Source organism: Brienomyrus brachyistius, chromosome 8 (genome assembly GCF_023856365.1).
Source record: "Brienomyrus brachyistius isolate T26 chromosome 8, BBRACH_0.4, whole genome shotgun sequence".
NCBI classification, from domain to species: Eukaryota; Metazoa; Chordata; class Actinopteri; order Osteoglossiformes; family Mormyridae; genus Brienomyrus; species Brienomyrus brachyistius.
Window position 1 is genome coordinate 27,761,747 of NC_064540.1, and position 12,496 is coordinate 27,774,242.

Genomic DNA, 12,496 nt, shown 5'->3' on the forward strand with positions numbered 1-12,496 from the left:
GATGTCAGACAAAGGGAACATTACTCTAACATGAGCCTCAGTTACAGATTCTGGGCTCTGTAGCTGTTAGTTGAGAGGTACCAAGATGGTACTGAATCCAAACCCATTCATCACAGTAACAACCTTGTTTCGCACCAACATGGTCAGGGAGACAATTTTGGGATCAACTGTAAAGTAAATCATTTTTGAGTAGTTTTTTAAATTTTATTTTGTTGTGATTGGGGGAGATTTACAGTGCTTTGCAGTTGTTTTGGAGCCCTAAGCCAAGAGCATTTGATGTATTATGTATGATATATGAAAAGAGAAAAGTAACAATAAACAGCAGCCAGGAGAGCTATTTATTTTCTTTTGCATAATACAAGAGACAGATCTCTGAACCCTACTGTACAGTACATATCATTATTAATTCAATCTAAATACAGCACAGAGAAAAGAGTATTCAAGAGATTGCACAGTTTTTGTCATTTAGCAGATGCAATTACGTAAAGTGACATGGGAGAACAGTAAACCCACAAACCCAGCCCAGGGATTTGAACCAAGAACCTCCTGAGCATAAGCACAGCTCTGTAACACATTGAGTCACACACATTATGCAAGAAGCAAGGGGAAAAAATGTATACCAACATATACATAGGATTGTATCACAGCCCAGATGATCACTTTTCTGTTGGACATCTCGATGGAAATCATCTGATGCCATTATGCTCAAACCTGTGTTTAGCAGTCTGCAGGTCTCGGTCGCAAAACATGCAGTTGGGGGAATGAAGGTCTCTGAACTGATCTTTGTGTGTAGGCTGTGATGGACTGGCATCCTGTAGAGCAGGGCTGGGCCATCTTATCCTAGGTTATCCTAAAAACCTGGATACCCAGCAGCCCTTTGTGGATAAGATTGGCCACCCCTGCTGTAGATTGTATACCCTTTCTGGTGCCCTGTACCCACTGTGAGAGGTTTCAGTCTCACTGTGGTCCTGTATTGCAGTATTTCCCAATCCGATCCTTGGGGCCCCAACGCTGCTCTACATTTTTGCTTCCTTCAAGATCCCTGCTAGAATGTCCACATTTTTACTAAAAAAAAAAAAACGGTCAGTGGGTCCCCGACATTGCTGAAGTGAATAATCAGTATGGCGGTTGCGGGGCATTAATAATTTTAAAATGATAATGTCAGATGATATTGAAAGTGTTTAGCCAGTTCAGCACCGCTGTTATACCACTGTTTGGGCCATTATTGGGTGACGTCTCCGCCATCTCCCCCATCGAAAGCCCACCTGGGACTTTGTTTCCCAAGGCATAATTACAAGGAAAAGCATAAACACGTCACCAACAATATTTAAAATTATCATTAAAAAATATATAATGATAAAAACGGCTTTTGAGGAATAGTGGATGTTTTTTATAGGCTTCTTAAATACAGAGCTGCGGATTGAAGGGGGAGGGTTGGTCACTGGACAGTTACCTTGGTAACGGGTTCCTAAAAGCAAGAAATGGGTATTAAAATAGCGCAGGCTAGACGTCACTTTCAATGGCTCAGCGCAGCGTTTGATACCGTGCATGAGCGAAGTAACTGCTTGTCACTACTGCAGTGTACATAACAGCGATTTCCAAAACGTGTCACGTTTAACGTTAACACACGGTACATAAAGTGTTAAAGAAAAAATAAGCTAGTGGTTAAGTGAATGCATGTGGCAGCCTTACAACTGCACGGCTCATCTAGCCGCCCAGGATCGGGAGGATCTCCGGAGCCTAGGTTCGCTCCAGCCTCCGCTTCAATAAAATCGCTGGTTATCTAGTTAACCTCATCTAACCTGCTTAGCTGCAGCAGAGAAAGATGGACGGGCTTGTATAACAAAAAGCTTAGATTTTGCTTCTGCCTTTTCTTGAAAGTTGTAATAGATATTTAGCCTAAATTATAAATAATCATGAAGAATAGATATTCTATTAATATTCATTTTCCTTAAAAATTAATTATTCATATTAATTTGATGGCAGAGAGTATGCCTATTGTCGGTTTTAATGGACCATTTAAATCTTGTAACACGTTGTACATGACTTTTTCATTACAACTTCATATTTGATGAATGTTTGAAAAATGTTTAGTGTTAACAGGAAACTACTCATACCTATTTTCTGACTGGGTAGATTAATCGGAACTCCGAATTTAATTTAATATTTTTTTAATATTGTTATTTCTATTTCCGTTTGATGATTTGTCTATGAACTTAAATTATTACTGTTTAATCTACTTCATTTGTGCGTCACTTTGGACAAACCCGCCCGTTAAATAAATAAATATGAGCGTAAATTGTACCGAAGGTCTTAAGTATTTATTGAATACGGAGAATACATGGACCATTTAAGCGTCTTTTAGAGTAGTGGTTCTTGACCGGAGGCGACCACTAGGGGGCGTCAGTGAGTACCAAGGGTTGATGGAGGGCAGTTTTGTTGAAAAGCGTAAAAAAATTATGACACTTCTAAAGCTGCGGGTCTGACCGCGTAGGGACGTAATTAATAGCAGACGCCGTGTCTTTTCTGCACAGGTCTGAATTAGCCCAAGACATTGTCAAACAGACATAATTATACATAAAATACATGCCAATAACATTATTTAAATCAGTTCGTTTTTCTCGAGATAGCTCAATGGCATAAACCTGATTTGGTTATACGTGATAATACACTACACATATCTATTTAGCCGTAGCATTCCGTAGAAATGTTGAAGTGGCAGTTCAAACAAAAGTTGCCACGTGAGGTTGATGGAAAAGGTTCCCGACACACAATCCAGATAGAGCACGCACGGAGAGTAAATTAAGTTAAAAGGTGATTTATTCCATTAAAACAATCCGACTGACTTTCAGGTTGTGAACAAAGGATGAAAGACAAAATAAAGCAGCAAAACAAGTATTCCACAGAGTAATATTTCCTTTCGTTTGTGGTCAAGAAACTGTTCTGCTTCACCATCTAACCTCTCCAGTGCTCTGTATCAACCAATTAAAGCGCTGCGTTCGTGTCACAGGCGCGTCAGGAGGTGTGTCTACATACCACATGACCGGTAAGTAATCGATCACATGGTAAGTTTACCACGATCACAAATAAGGGTCCTACACTCGGGCCCCTAATTGTCAATGTTAAGGGAGGAGAATTATCAAATATATACAAAAACGGAGCCATAAAATATATTAATCAAAACATAAGTTAAATGATATCAGTACTGGGGGCGGCATGGTGGTGCAGTGGTTAGCACTGTTGCCTCACACCTCTGGGACCCAGGTTCAAGTCTCCACCTGGGTTACGTGTGTGTGTGGAGTTTGCATGTTCTCCCCATGTCGTCGTGGGGTTTCCTCCGGGTACTCCGGTTTCCCCCCACAGTCCAAAAACATGCTGAGACTGATTGGAGTTGCTAAATTGCCCATAGGTGTGTATGTGTGAGTGCATGGTGTGTGAGTGTACCCTGTGATGGGCCCCCCATCCTGGGTTGTTCCCTGCGTCGTGCCCATTGATTCCGGGATAGGCTCCGGGCCCCCCGCGACCCAGTAGGATAAGCGGTTTGGAAAATGGATGGATGGATATCAGTACAATTCAAATCGGTAAATAACAGTAATCAATAGTGTCAATGCATTTTATCTTTTTGTTTAAATCCCCAAAACTCCTAAAGTCCATGAGTGTGTGCAAAACTGTCTATAGCCAGTCCATTGGCTTATGAGAGCCCATCAAGTGTCAGTGTGCTGGTGTGTGAGCATGCAAATTCAAATCTGTAAGTTTGTCAGTATATGTGAATGCATGCAGGGCATGGGACATAAGCCTGGCTAAGGAAGCCAGACCTTCAAGCTGACAACTCAGCTTTGAAGAGCAAACAATGCTTGTCGATAGGCCTCTGGATGAGGTTGGGCTTGGTCTTCACCAAGACACTGCGGACAAGTCCTTCTGGCCCAGGCAGGGTCTTCACCACCTGGCCTAAAAGGCCAGGGGCTTCTTGGTGTCATTGGGTCCACTATGACTACTATGTCATTCTGTTTAAAGTTCCTTTTGGTATCAGTCCATTTCTGCCGTTGCTGCAGAAGAGTGAGGTTTTCAGCAGTCTAACAGAGTATTATATTGTAAATGTCTCCATTGCCTTCTACTATACAAATCCTCTCTGTCAAAGAGTCCAGGAGGCAACGGTGGTTTGGTGTTTGACTGTAGAAGGTGATTCGGAGTCAGTGGTTCAAGGTCATTAGGGTCACTGGATATGTTTGTTATTGGGCGGTCATTAAGGATGGATTCGACTTCACACTGGGCTGTGTGCAATATCTCGTCGTCCAGTGTTTGTTGCTTTAGCACTGTAAGAGTACCTTTTTACTAATTTTATTAGTCTGTCCCACACACCTCCAAAGTGGGCTGCAAAGGGAGGGTTAAACAGTGATTTGACATGTTGGGTCATCAGAGTGTCATAAACTTTGTGATGGTCTAGTTGGTGTGCAGCAGTCTGTAATGCCTTCTGTGCACCCATAAAGTCAGTGCCACAGTCAGTTCTGATGGAGAGTACTGGCCCTCGCCGACACAGGAATCGCCGTCTGTGTCCAACATACTCGCCACTTCCAGATGAATGGCTTTGCTCGCCAAATAGGTGAAGATCACTCCCCATATCTTCACAAGGGAACAACCCCTTTTTATCTCGATAGGCCTAAAGTAGTCAATAGCTCCATGGGAAAAGGGTGGTAGGTCTGGAGTGACTCGGTCCACTGGCAAGTCTGCCATCTTTTGGACTTCAACTTTGGTCTGCAATTACCTACAGAAGATACAAGATTTAAGAACAGCTCTTGCAGAAGAGTTAGCAGAGGGAAGCCAGAATCTTTGCCTAAGCCTTAGAGCATGTGGTTTCTTCCTGCATGTCCTACTTGCTGCTGTATGTCACCCACAATCAGTTTGGATAGATGGGAGTATTTGGGTAGGATGATTGGGTTTTTACTTATCCTGCCTCCAGTCCTCAGGATGCCCTTATCCAGGATCAGATCCAGTTTGGATATGGAGCTGTCTGCTTTGACTAGCATGCTTTTTCTTAAAAGAGTGAGCTCAGAACCAAAGTGACACTGCTGTTCATAGCAAATGGTCGCCTTCTCTGCGTCGTTCAAATCATCCGTTGTTAAGCGTTGTTGCTCACCTTTAATTATGGATGTGGAGTTGAGGTCTTTACCTTTTCGTTTTCGGAGCAGGAGGAGGTTTTGGTAACTAGGCTAACCCAGCTGAGCCAGAAAGATTGGTTATTCGTTTAGCTTATTCATTAGCTACTTAACATAAGCTCTTTTCTTCTGTTCAGTACAGTTTTATTGCATAAAGTCTACCGATGAAAGCCTAAAACATTTATTATTATGTTCGTCCTCATTTAATTTACTGATTGAGAGTGCAGTTGATGTTAAACTTCCCTACTTCGTTTCATGTAGACTTATATGCAGTAGGTGTGCAGCATCAATGTGACGCCCACAGAGGCGGGATGATTAGCTTCGCTTCTTAAGCGGATGATACTCGGCATACGATACAAGGTATTGTTGCCATACTTAGGAGCATTACCAAGTGTTCTTTTGTCTTTTGTCTCTCCCACTTGCCCTGCCTGCTCCATCCTGCCTGTCTCACCTGCCCTGACTGCCTGCTCTCTCTCACCTGCCCTGACTGCCTGCTCTCTCCCGCCTGCCCTGACTGCCTGCTCTCTCTCACCTGCCCTGACTGCCTGCTCTCTCCCACCTGCCCTGACTGCCTGCTCTCTCTTACCTGCCCTGACTGCCTGCTCTCTCCCGCCTGCCCTGACTGCCTGCTCTCTCTCACCTGCCCTGACTGCCTGCTCTCTCCCACCTGCCCTGACTGCCTGCTCTCTCTCACCTGCCCTGACTGCCTGCTCTCTCCCGCCTGCCCTGACTGCCTGCTCTCTCTCACCTGCCCTGACTGCCTGCTCTCTCCCACCTGCCCTGACTGCCTGCTCTCCCGCCTGCCCTGTCCTGCGCTCCCAACCTGCCTGCTCTGCCCCGTGATTCCTCTCTGCCTCGCCTGTCATCCCCTGCTGACCCATCTCTGTCGATCCTCCTTCCCCTCCTTCCCCTTACCCCTGTGCCTGCCTGTTGAACTGACTTCTCAGTCTCTTCACCTCCTGCATACGTCCCGACCACCATTTTGGATTCTTTACTTGGCTTTGTCTGCACCTGGTAAACTAATAAAGCTCCTGGTCTCCCGCAATTCGGGGGTCTGCCTCCAGTCTGCTTTCCAGTCATTACAGTGACATTATTATCAAGTGGGCGTGTCTTGTGGTTGGCCCTACCTATACTGGGCCTGTCTTATAGGGATGAGCAAAATTACCCTTTTTTCGGGACACAGTTCTTTTGATTCATTTCACCTAAACAATTTGTTCTGATTTATTCACCAACATGTTCAGTGGCATTTCCTGTTTGCATAAAATAGATATGAAACGCTTGTACTCAGATATTTCAAAAACTGCCTATTATTTAAGCTAAATTAGTGTCAAGGGGTTAAGTTAAATACCACCAATAAGTCAAGTGAGAAAAATAGTATGTGTTATTAAATTATCAAATCTGTCAACGGTGTCACAGGGAAGCCAATGGAGGGAAAAGGTGAGAAGCCTTCCTTACTTAGTTCATTGTGTTGTAAAACGTTGTTAAAAATACCATGGTTTAGAATATTTGTTTAATTTTGTTAAAGGTCAATACCATAAAACAAAGGTCTTTTCAGTGTTTAAGCACATGATTGTCAGGCGTTTTCACTTGTTTTCTTGACTCAGTAACAACCGTGGGATTATCGTATCGTTATCATATGAATAGCACTATTTGCAAATAGGTGGGCGATCAGGACTGCTTAGAGACTGGCACACTGGAGTCAGTCACTCTTGTTCTTTTTATTCTCCTTACAAAGGTCTAAAAATATATTTAGTTTATACCTACACACACTGCTCAAAAAAATTAAAGGAACACTTTGAAAACACATCAGATCTCAATGGGAAAAAATTATACTGGATCTATACTGATATGGACTGGGTAATGTGTTATTAAGGAAAGGATGCCACATCCTTTGATGGAAATGAAAATGATCAACCTACAAAGGACTGAATTCAAAGACATCCTGAAAATCAAAGTGGAAAAAATGATGCGGAAGGCTAGTTCATTTTGATGAAATTTCATTGCAGCAACATAAAATTGTACTCAGTAGTTTGTATGGCCCCCATGTGCTTGAATGCATACCTGACAACGTTGGAGTACTATATGCTCCTAATGAGACGATGGATGGTGTCCTGGGGGATCTCCTCTCAGATCTGGACCAGGGTATCACTGAGCTTCTGGACAGTCTGAGGTGCAACCTGGTGGCATCGGATGGACAAAACATAATGTCCCAGAGGTGTTCTATTGGATTTAGGTCAGGCGAGCGTGGGGGGCAGTCATTGGTATCAATTCCTTCATCCTCCAGGAACTGCCTACCTGCTCTTGCCACATGAGGCCAGGTATTGTCGTGCACCAGGAGGAACCCAGGACCCATTGCACCAGCATAGAATCTGACAATGGGTTCAAGGATTTCATCCCGATACCTAATGGCAGTCAAGGTGCCGGTGTCTAGTAACCAGTGTCGTTTTTCTTGTTCCGGCCACCACGATGCCTGGGTCTGCAAGTTATTACAGTACATGCTGCCGTGGGCTTGACACTATCGATATTGCTACATTCTGGCATGTACAACAAGTACTGCAGTCCCAAAACCCCAGCTTTGGATTTGGTTTGGCATGTCATGCGCAGAAAATAAAAAAATAACTGTTCTCCGTAGACAGGAGAAGGTTCAGGGTGGCCATGCTTTGTAAATATTTAAATATCCTTTTGTCCAGGCATGGGTTTCATCATCATAATTTCACCTGCTTTGGTTCATTACAAACACTGTGGAATACAGATGAAAGTAAGCAAAATGAGAGGAAATTCAAATTTGTTTATATACGTCAGTGAAAGACATTACATGATCATATCTCAGTTTGATCGTCTTTTGTCATTTGTATTTTACTGACTTTACAAATTGCTCATTTTCATATCATTAATACTGTATTGTGTATGGATGGATGGACAATGGTAAATTATATTGATGGATAGGCAATAACTAAATGAGATGTTCTTGGAAGTCATTTGAATAGTACTGACACCTTGCTGTGATAATTTCATTTCATGGCCCGAAAAATGTCACTCCATGAACAAAATACACTTCGTGAATGAAATAATTTTGTGGATGACATGCACTTGGTGCCCCATAGCAGGAGACCATTGTATTTTGATTTTTTTTTTGCTTTTTGTGCTTGTAAAGTTCTTCAATCATGGTGCCCCAAGTGTGCTTGACCGTTTGAACGTTCGGTGCTCAGTTATACCTCCCACTCTTAGATTTTGGTGCTTAGATCTTTTCTTTGAATAATAAGAATTATATATGTTGTGAGACACTGCGAAGGAGGGAGTGAGATGCCTCTTGTCTCCCTGTTTATTATTGGACCGGGAGATCCACAGTGCAAATTCGACGTGTTAGGGTTCACCCTCTGTTTGTAGTTTGTATAACCATGATGCCATTTTCTGGATTTTTTTGTGTGCCGTGCAATTACCTTTTTTGTCCACAAGGTGGAAACCGATGTATATGTTCCTGCATGGAAGCTAAATTCGTTCTTTGCTTGCAAAGTCATTTAGAAGAGACCAGTTTTTAAAAGTATGCCTGTATAATACTGCTACGCGAAAACATTCGTTTTATATTCATACCATTATCATAACATGCTTCATACAATCAAATAGGGCCATTGAAGATGCTGGATAGGGATGTTCTTCCATGTGAGATGTTCCAAAGTCTTAATTTTTTTGTTGTCAAAGCAGTTGAGACTTTCATACTCACTGAAGCTGGTTTCTCTGGTCCTCCTTCAGCTGACTGCTGGAAACGTTGTAGCTCCATTCGTGTTTGTCGTTCAGGCCACTTTTGTTGTCCTAACTCTTCCCCAAGATTACTATGTAAGCAGAGGATTACCAGGTTTGTATCCTCCGTCCGAGGCCCAAAGTGCAGCTGGGACCGGAGCGATACTGGTGGTGCAGCTGAGCCTTCTGTAGACCTTGGAAGCCACATGGGGCTCGAGTTTCAATACCAAGGTCTAAGATTCAGGGGATTAGGCCATGGGGGGGGGGGGAGGGGGGGGTCTGGGAGGTGGACTTTTTCATTGCCCCCACAGGGTGTTTTGTTTAGCTCCTCTTACTGAGCAGGGGCCTGTGCCACACCCCCTCCCCCTCAAGCAGTAAACAAGTCTATAGCACTGGAATCCCAGAATCAGTGAAGAGGCACCAATGATCTTCTGAAGACCCAGAACCATTTCTGGTTATAAATCTACTGTGGAGGCCTCACTGTGCCCTGACAGCCCTATGTGTCCCTGGTTGCTTGGTTGTTTTTACCTGACAGACACTCTATAGCCGCTCGTTTACGTTGAAGCCTGGTCTGCTTATTCGCTGGTGGTTTTACTGTGGGCTCTTCGCCATCTTTCTCTCTCCCTTGGCCATGTGAGCCAGCTGTCTCTCAGCAAGTGTTTAGCCGCAGATACATTCGCACAGCCCTTACAGCGTGACACCTGCTGCTAGACACTTTACTAGATTAAACCTCGTGTTGTTTATTAGCTTAGAAGCTCCTTTTATCCACTGTGGCTTATATACATACACAGTCTGATATTTTACAGTGGATTTCATTCTGCGTAGTTTGTAAGGGTTAAAATCTGTCCTGGGGATTTGAGCGGGTGCATTAAGTTCTTTACATGTTAGGCCACCTGCCGTCCATAAAGCATGACTTGCTGCCATGTGTGGAAATATCTTGTAAAATAAAAATAAATCATATTAATTTTTGAAGTCTGGGCCCTTAAGGCAAATTTTAACGTCCCGAATCCACATGCTCCCTGACATGTGCCGGAAGCATCATTATGAAATAATAATAATAGTAATAATGGTGAAGCGCATGAACAAGCCAGGCAGGAACTATAAAATTCTGCACTTTTCCAGTTATTTAGAAACTCCGACCACAGAGTTCCATCAAGGCTGTTAAAGTTTTAATTAACCGAGGGTTTAATGAACGGCTGGCAGGCGCGTGTAGTGTTTTCACAGGGACAGAGACATGGCTGTTGAGTGGGGATGTTTAGTGTTGCCATGGGGATGGGAGTGGCAAGTTGCGCAGGAATGGCAGTCAGCTAGAGAGCGGTCATTTGGGTTACAGACACTGCCAGTGTGCCACCTATGCACTCCCTGCTGCTTCTGAAATGAGCCATCGCTTCACTGCTAGGCTGCACGTCATCTGAAAGGCTCTGCACACGCATAAAGAGGGGTGATGCGTCACTATTTGTTTCTTGTCACTCCAGGATGGCGTCAAGAGCTGCACTGGTACTGTTGCCGAACTTGCACTCTCACATCTGACTATGTAGGAATGAAAAAATATCCTCACTGGACCAAGAGTCCCTTTAGCTTGTCCACGTTCAGGGTCATTGGGGTTAAAGCACAGCAGGTATGACATCAGCGGGGTGTGGTCCCCACCTGGCTCAGCACAGGGAGTGTGCAAAGAACCCCACCGATTAATTGTGGGCTCTCCATGCACGTTGACTGTTTACCTGCCCGTCAAAGTCCTGGAATTTATCACGGCAACAAAAAGTCGCCTTTATCATTCTGACATACAGTACACATTAGAGACCAACCTGAAAGGAGAAGGAGAAAGATTCCTGCAAGACAGATGCTGCACCTCTGGCCATTGGAACTATGGCTGATAAATGGGGTGGTGATGTATTAGAGGTCTGCACTTGGTTCTGTCTTTACCCAGTTGTGTAAATGGTTTAAGGAGCTATTTAAACAAATTCTTTTTTGGTAGGAAATTGAGCTATTTGGGCCGCTTTGGCAAACGCCTGTGAACATATAACCTAATGAGAGACAGAGTAGTAGGGGCCAGTGATATTCCAGAAGAGATCAACAGGGTGTTCTTCAGCTGGAGGAAGAGTATGGATGGTTTTTACTGCAGGAAGAACATAGTGGGGTATTAATCACTCCTCCAGCTGCCTGCCACGACTCTCATGTCCCTTGATAATGAGAAACCAGACTCACTTCATCACGTACTGACTCGCCAGAGCACAGCCGCTTGCCTGCACGGTTTGTCTTATCCTGATTTCACTTGACCCGGTAAATCAAACCTACTGTTCTAAAATTCAATGATTTTATTTTCGTCAATAACCTCAATATATTTGAATGGGATTTCAGCGTCATAGAGGCTTCATTCTTGGTCATACTTCTGACACAGTGGCCATTCTTGGTGTGGCTATACTATTTCCAGCAGGTTGGGAGTGAAGTTTAAAATGATGAGCAGGTTGATGCCAGCATCTGTCAGAGCAGCGAAGGTGTTCTTACTTTCCAGGACGTTCTGGGACTAGAGCCCATCTCAGAGGCCTTGATTACTGTGTAACTCAAAAATGCCAGAGTGCTTCTCCGTATGTGTATGTTAATTCATTCTTCTTGTCTCCAATTTCAGTTCCATAAGTGCAGCGCTGGAAACTTGAATAAAATAACTGTAAAACAAATTAAACGCTAGAATAGAATAACTCTGCCATGAACCCTGAAACAGTACCAGAAGAAGCTTTCTTCTTCCCATCTCTTCCACCATTGGCTCGGATGTCCAGAAACTCGGATGTCCAGAAACTGAATGTGTTTATCTCGGCAGAGGAACTTTCTTTAAACTCTGGGGTGATCGATGGGGATCTGATGCTCTGATGACTTTAGCTGTGACCAGATCAGACAAACAGCTGCTTCCTCTTTGCCTCTACCTTCCGTATCATTATTTCTAAGGCCTTGCAATTATGGTTTTGTACTAGATATAATACAGCAATATACATTCTTACAAACACCATGAAATGAAACGGCGGCAGGGGTGAGTGATGGACACTGAGTGATGGGGCTCGTTTGGGGGACCCCTTTCGCAGCCCCTCGCAGGGCATTTCTAAGGGCATTCCCAGGTATCAGCCAGTCGTGTTTATAGTTCATTGGAGGGGGAGGGATAGGCCAAGCCTCTTAAGTATAATGGCCCCCTAACTCAAAAGCAAACACTCTTTAACAAAATACTGTTGCTGTCCAGGCAAAATAAGTAGCTGTCTTATGTCCAAACAAATATTCAGATCCTTTATTAACATGGTTGGGACCTTCAGAGGCTTTACCAAGACTTTCTATTATGGCAGAAAATGAAATGTAAACCCTTTATGAAAATTAGCCCAGAATTCCAGTATCAAACATAATCATCAGGCATATTTGTATTAAATAAGACATTTCTAAAGCATTTCCTGAACTTGGGTTTGTGACTCAAGGAAATCATTTGTTTTTGTCATATAAATGTTTTTAAAAGTTTTGTTAAACAGAAACAGCATGAGGTGTCTTAATCCAATAGTAGGTTTAGAAATTAGAAGGAGATAGAACCCTGGGCGGGGGCTGGGGGTGGTGATAAGGCTCTCACACACACA

General features: G+C 43.5%; 1 long non-coding RNA gene across 1 annotated transcript; it reads right to left on the reverse strand.

Moving 5' to 3' along the window:
* Nucleotides 1-447: 447 nt before the first annotated feature.
* Nucleotides 448-9,091, reverse strand: LOC125747395 (uncharacterized). Its single transcript, XR_007399293.1, has 3 exons — nucleotides 8,875-9,091; nucleotides 7,215-7,330; nucleotides 448-4,762 (listed from the first exon to the last, which is right to left on the reverse strand). It is a non-coding gene; the product is annotated as an uncharacterized LOC125747395 (long non-coding RNA).
* Between the last annotated feature and the right edge of the window lie 3,405 nt (nucleotides 9,092-12,496).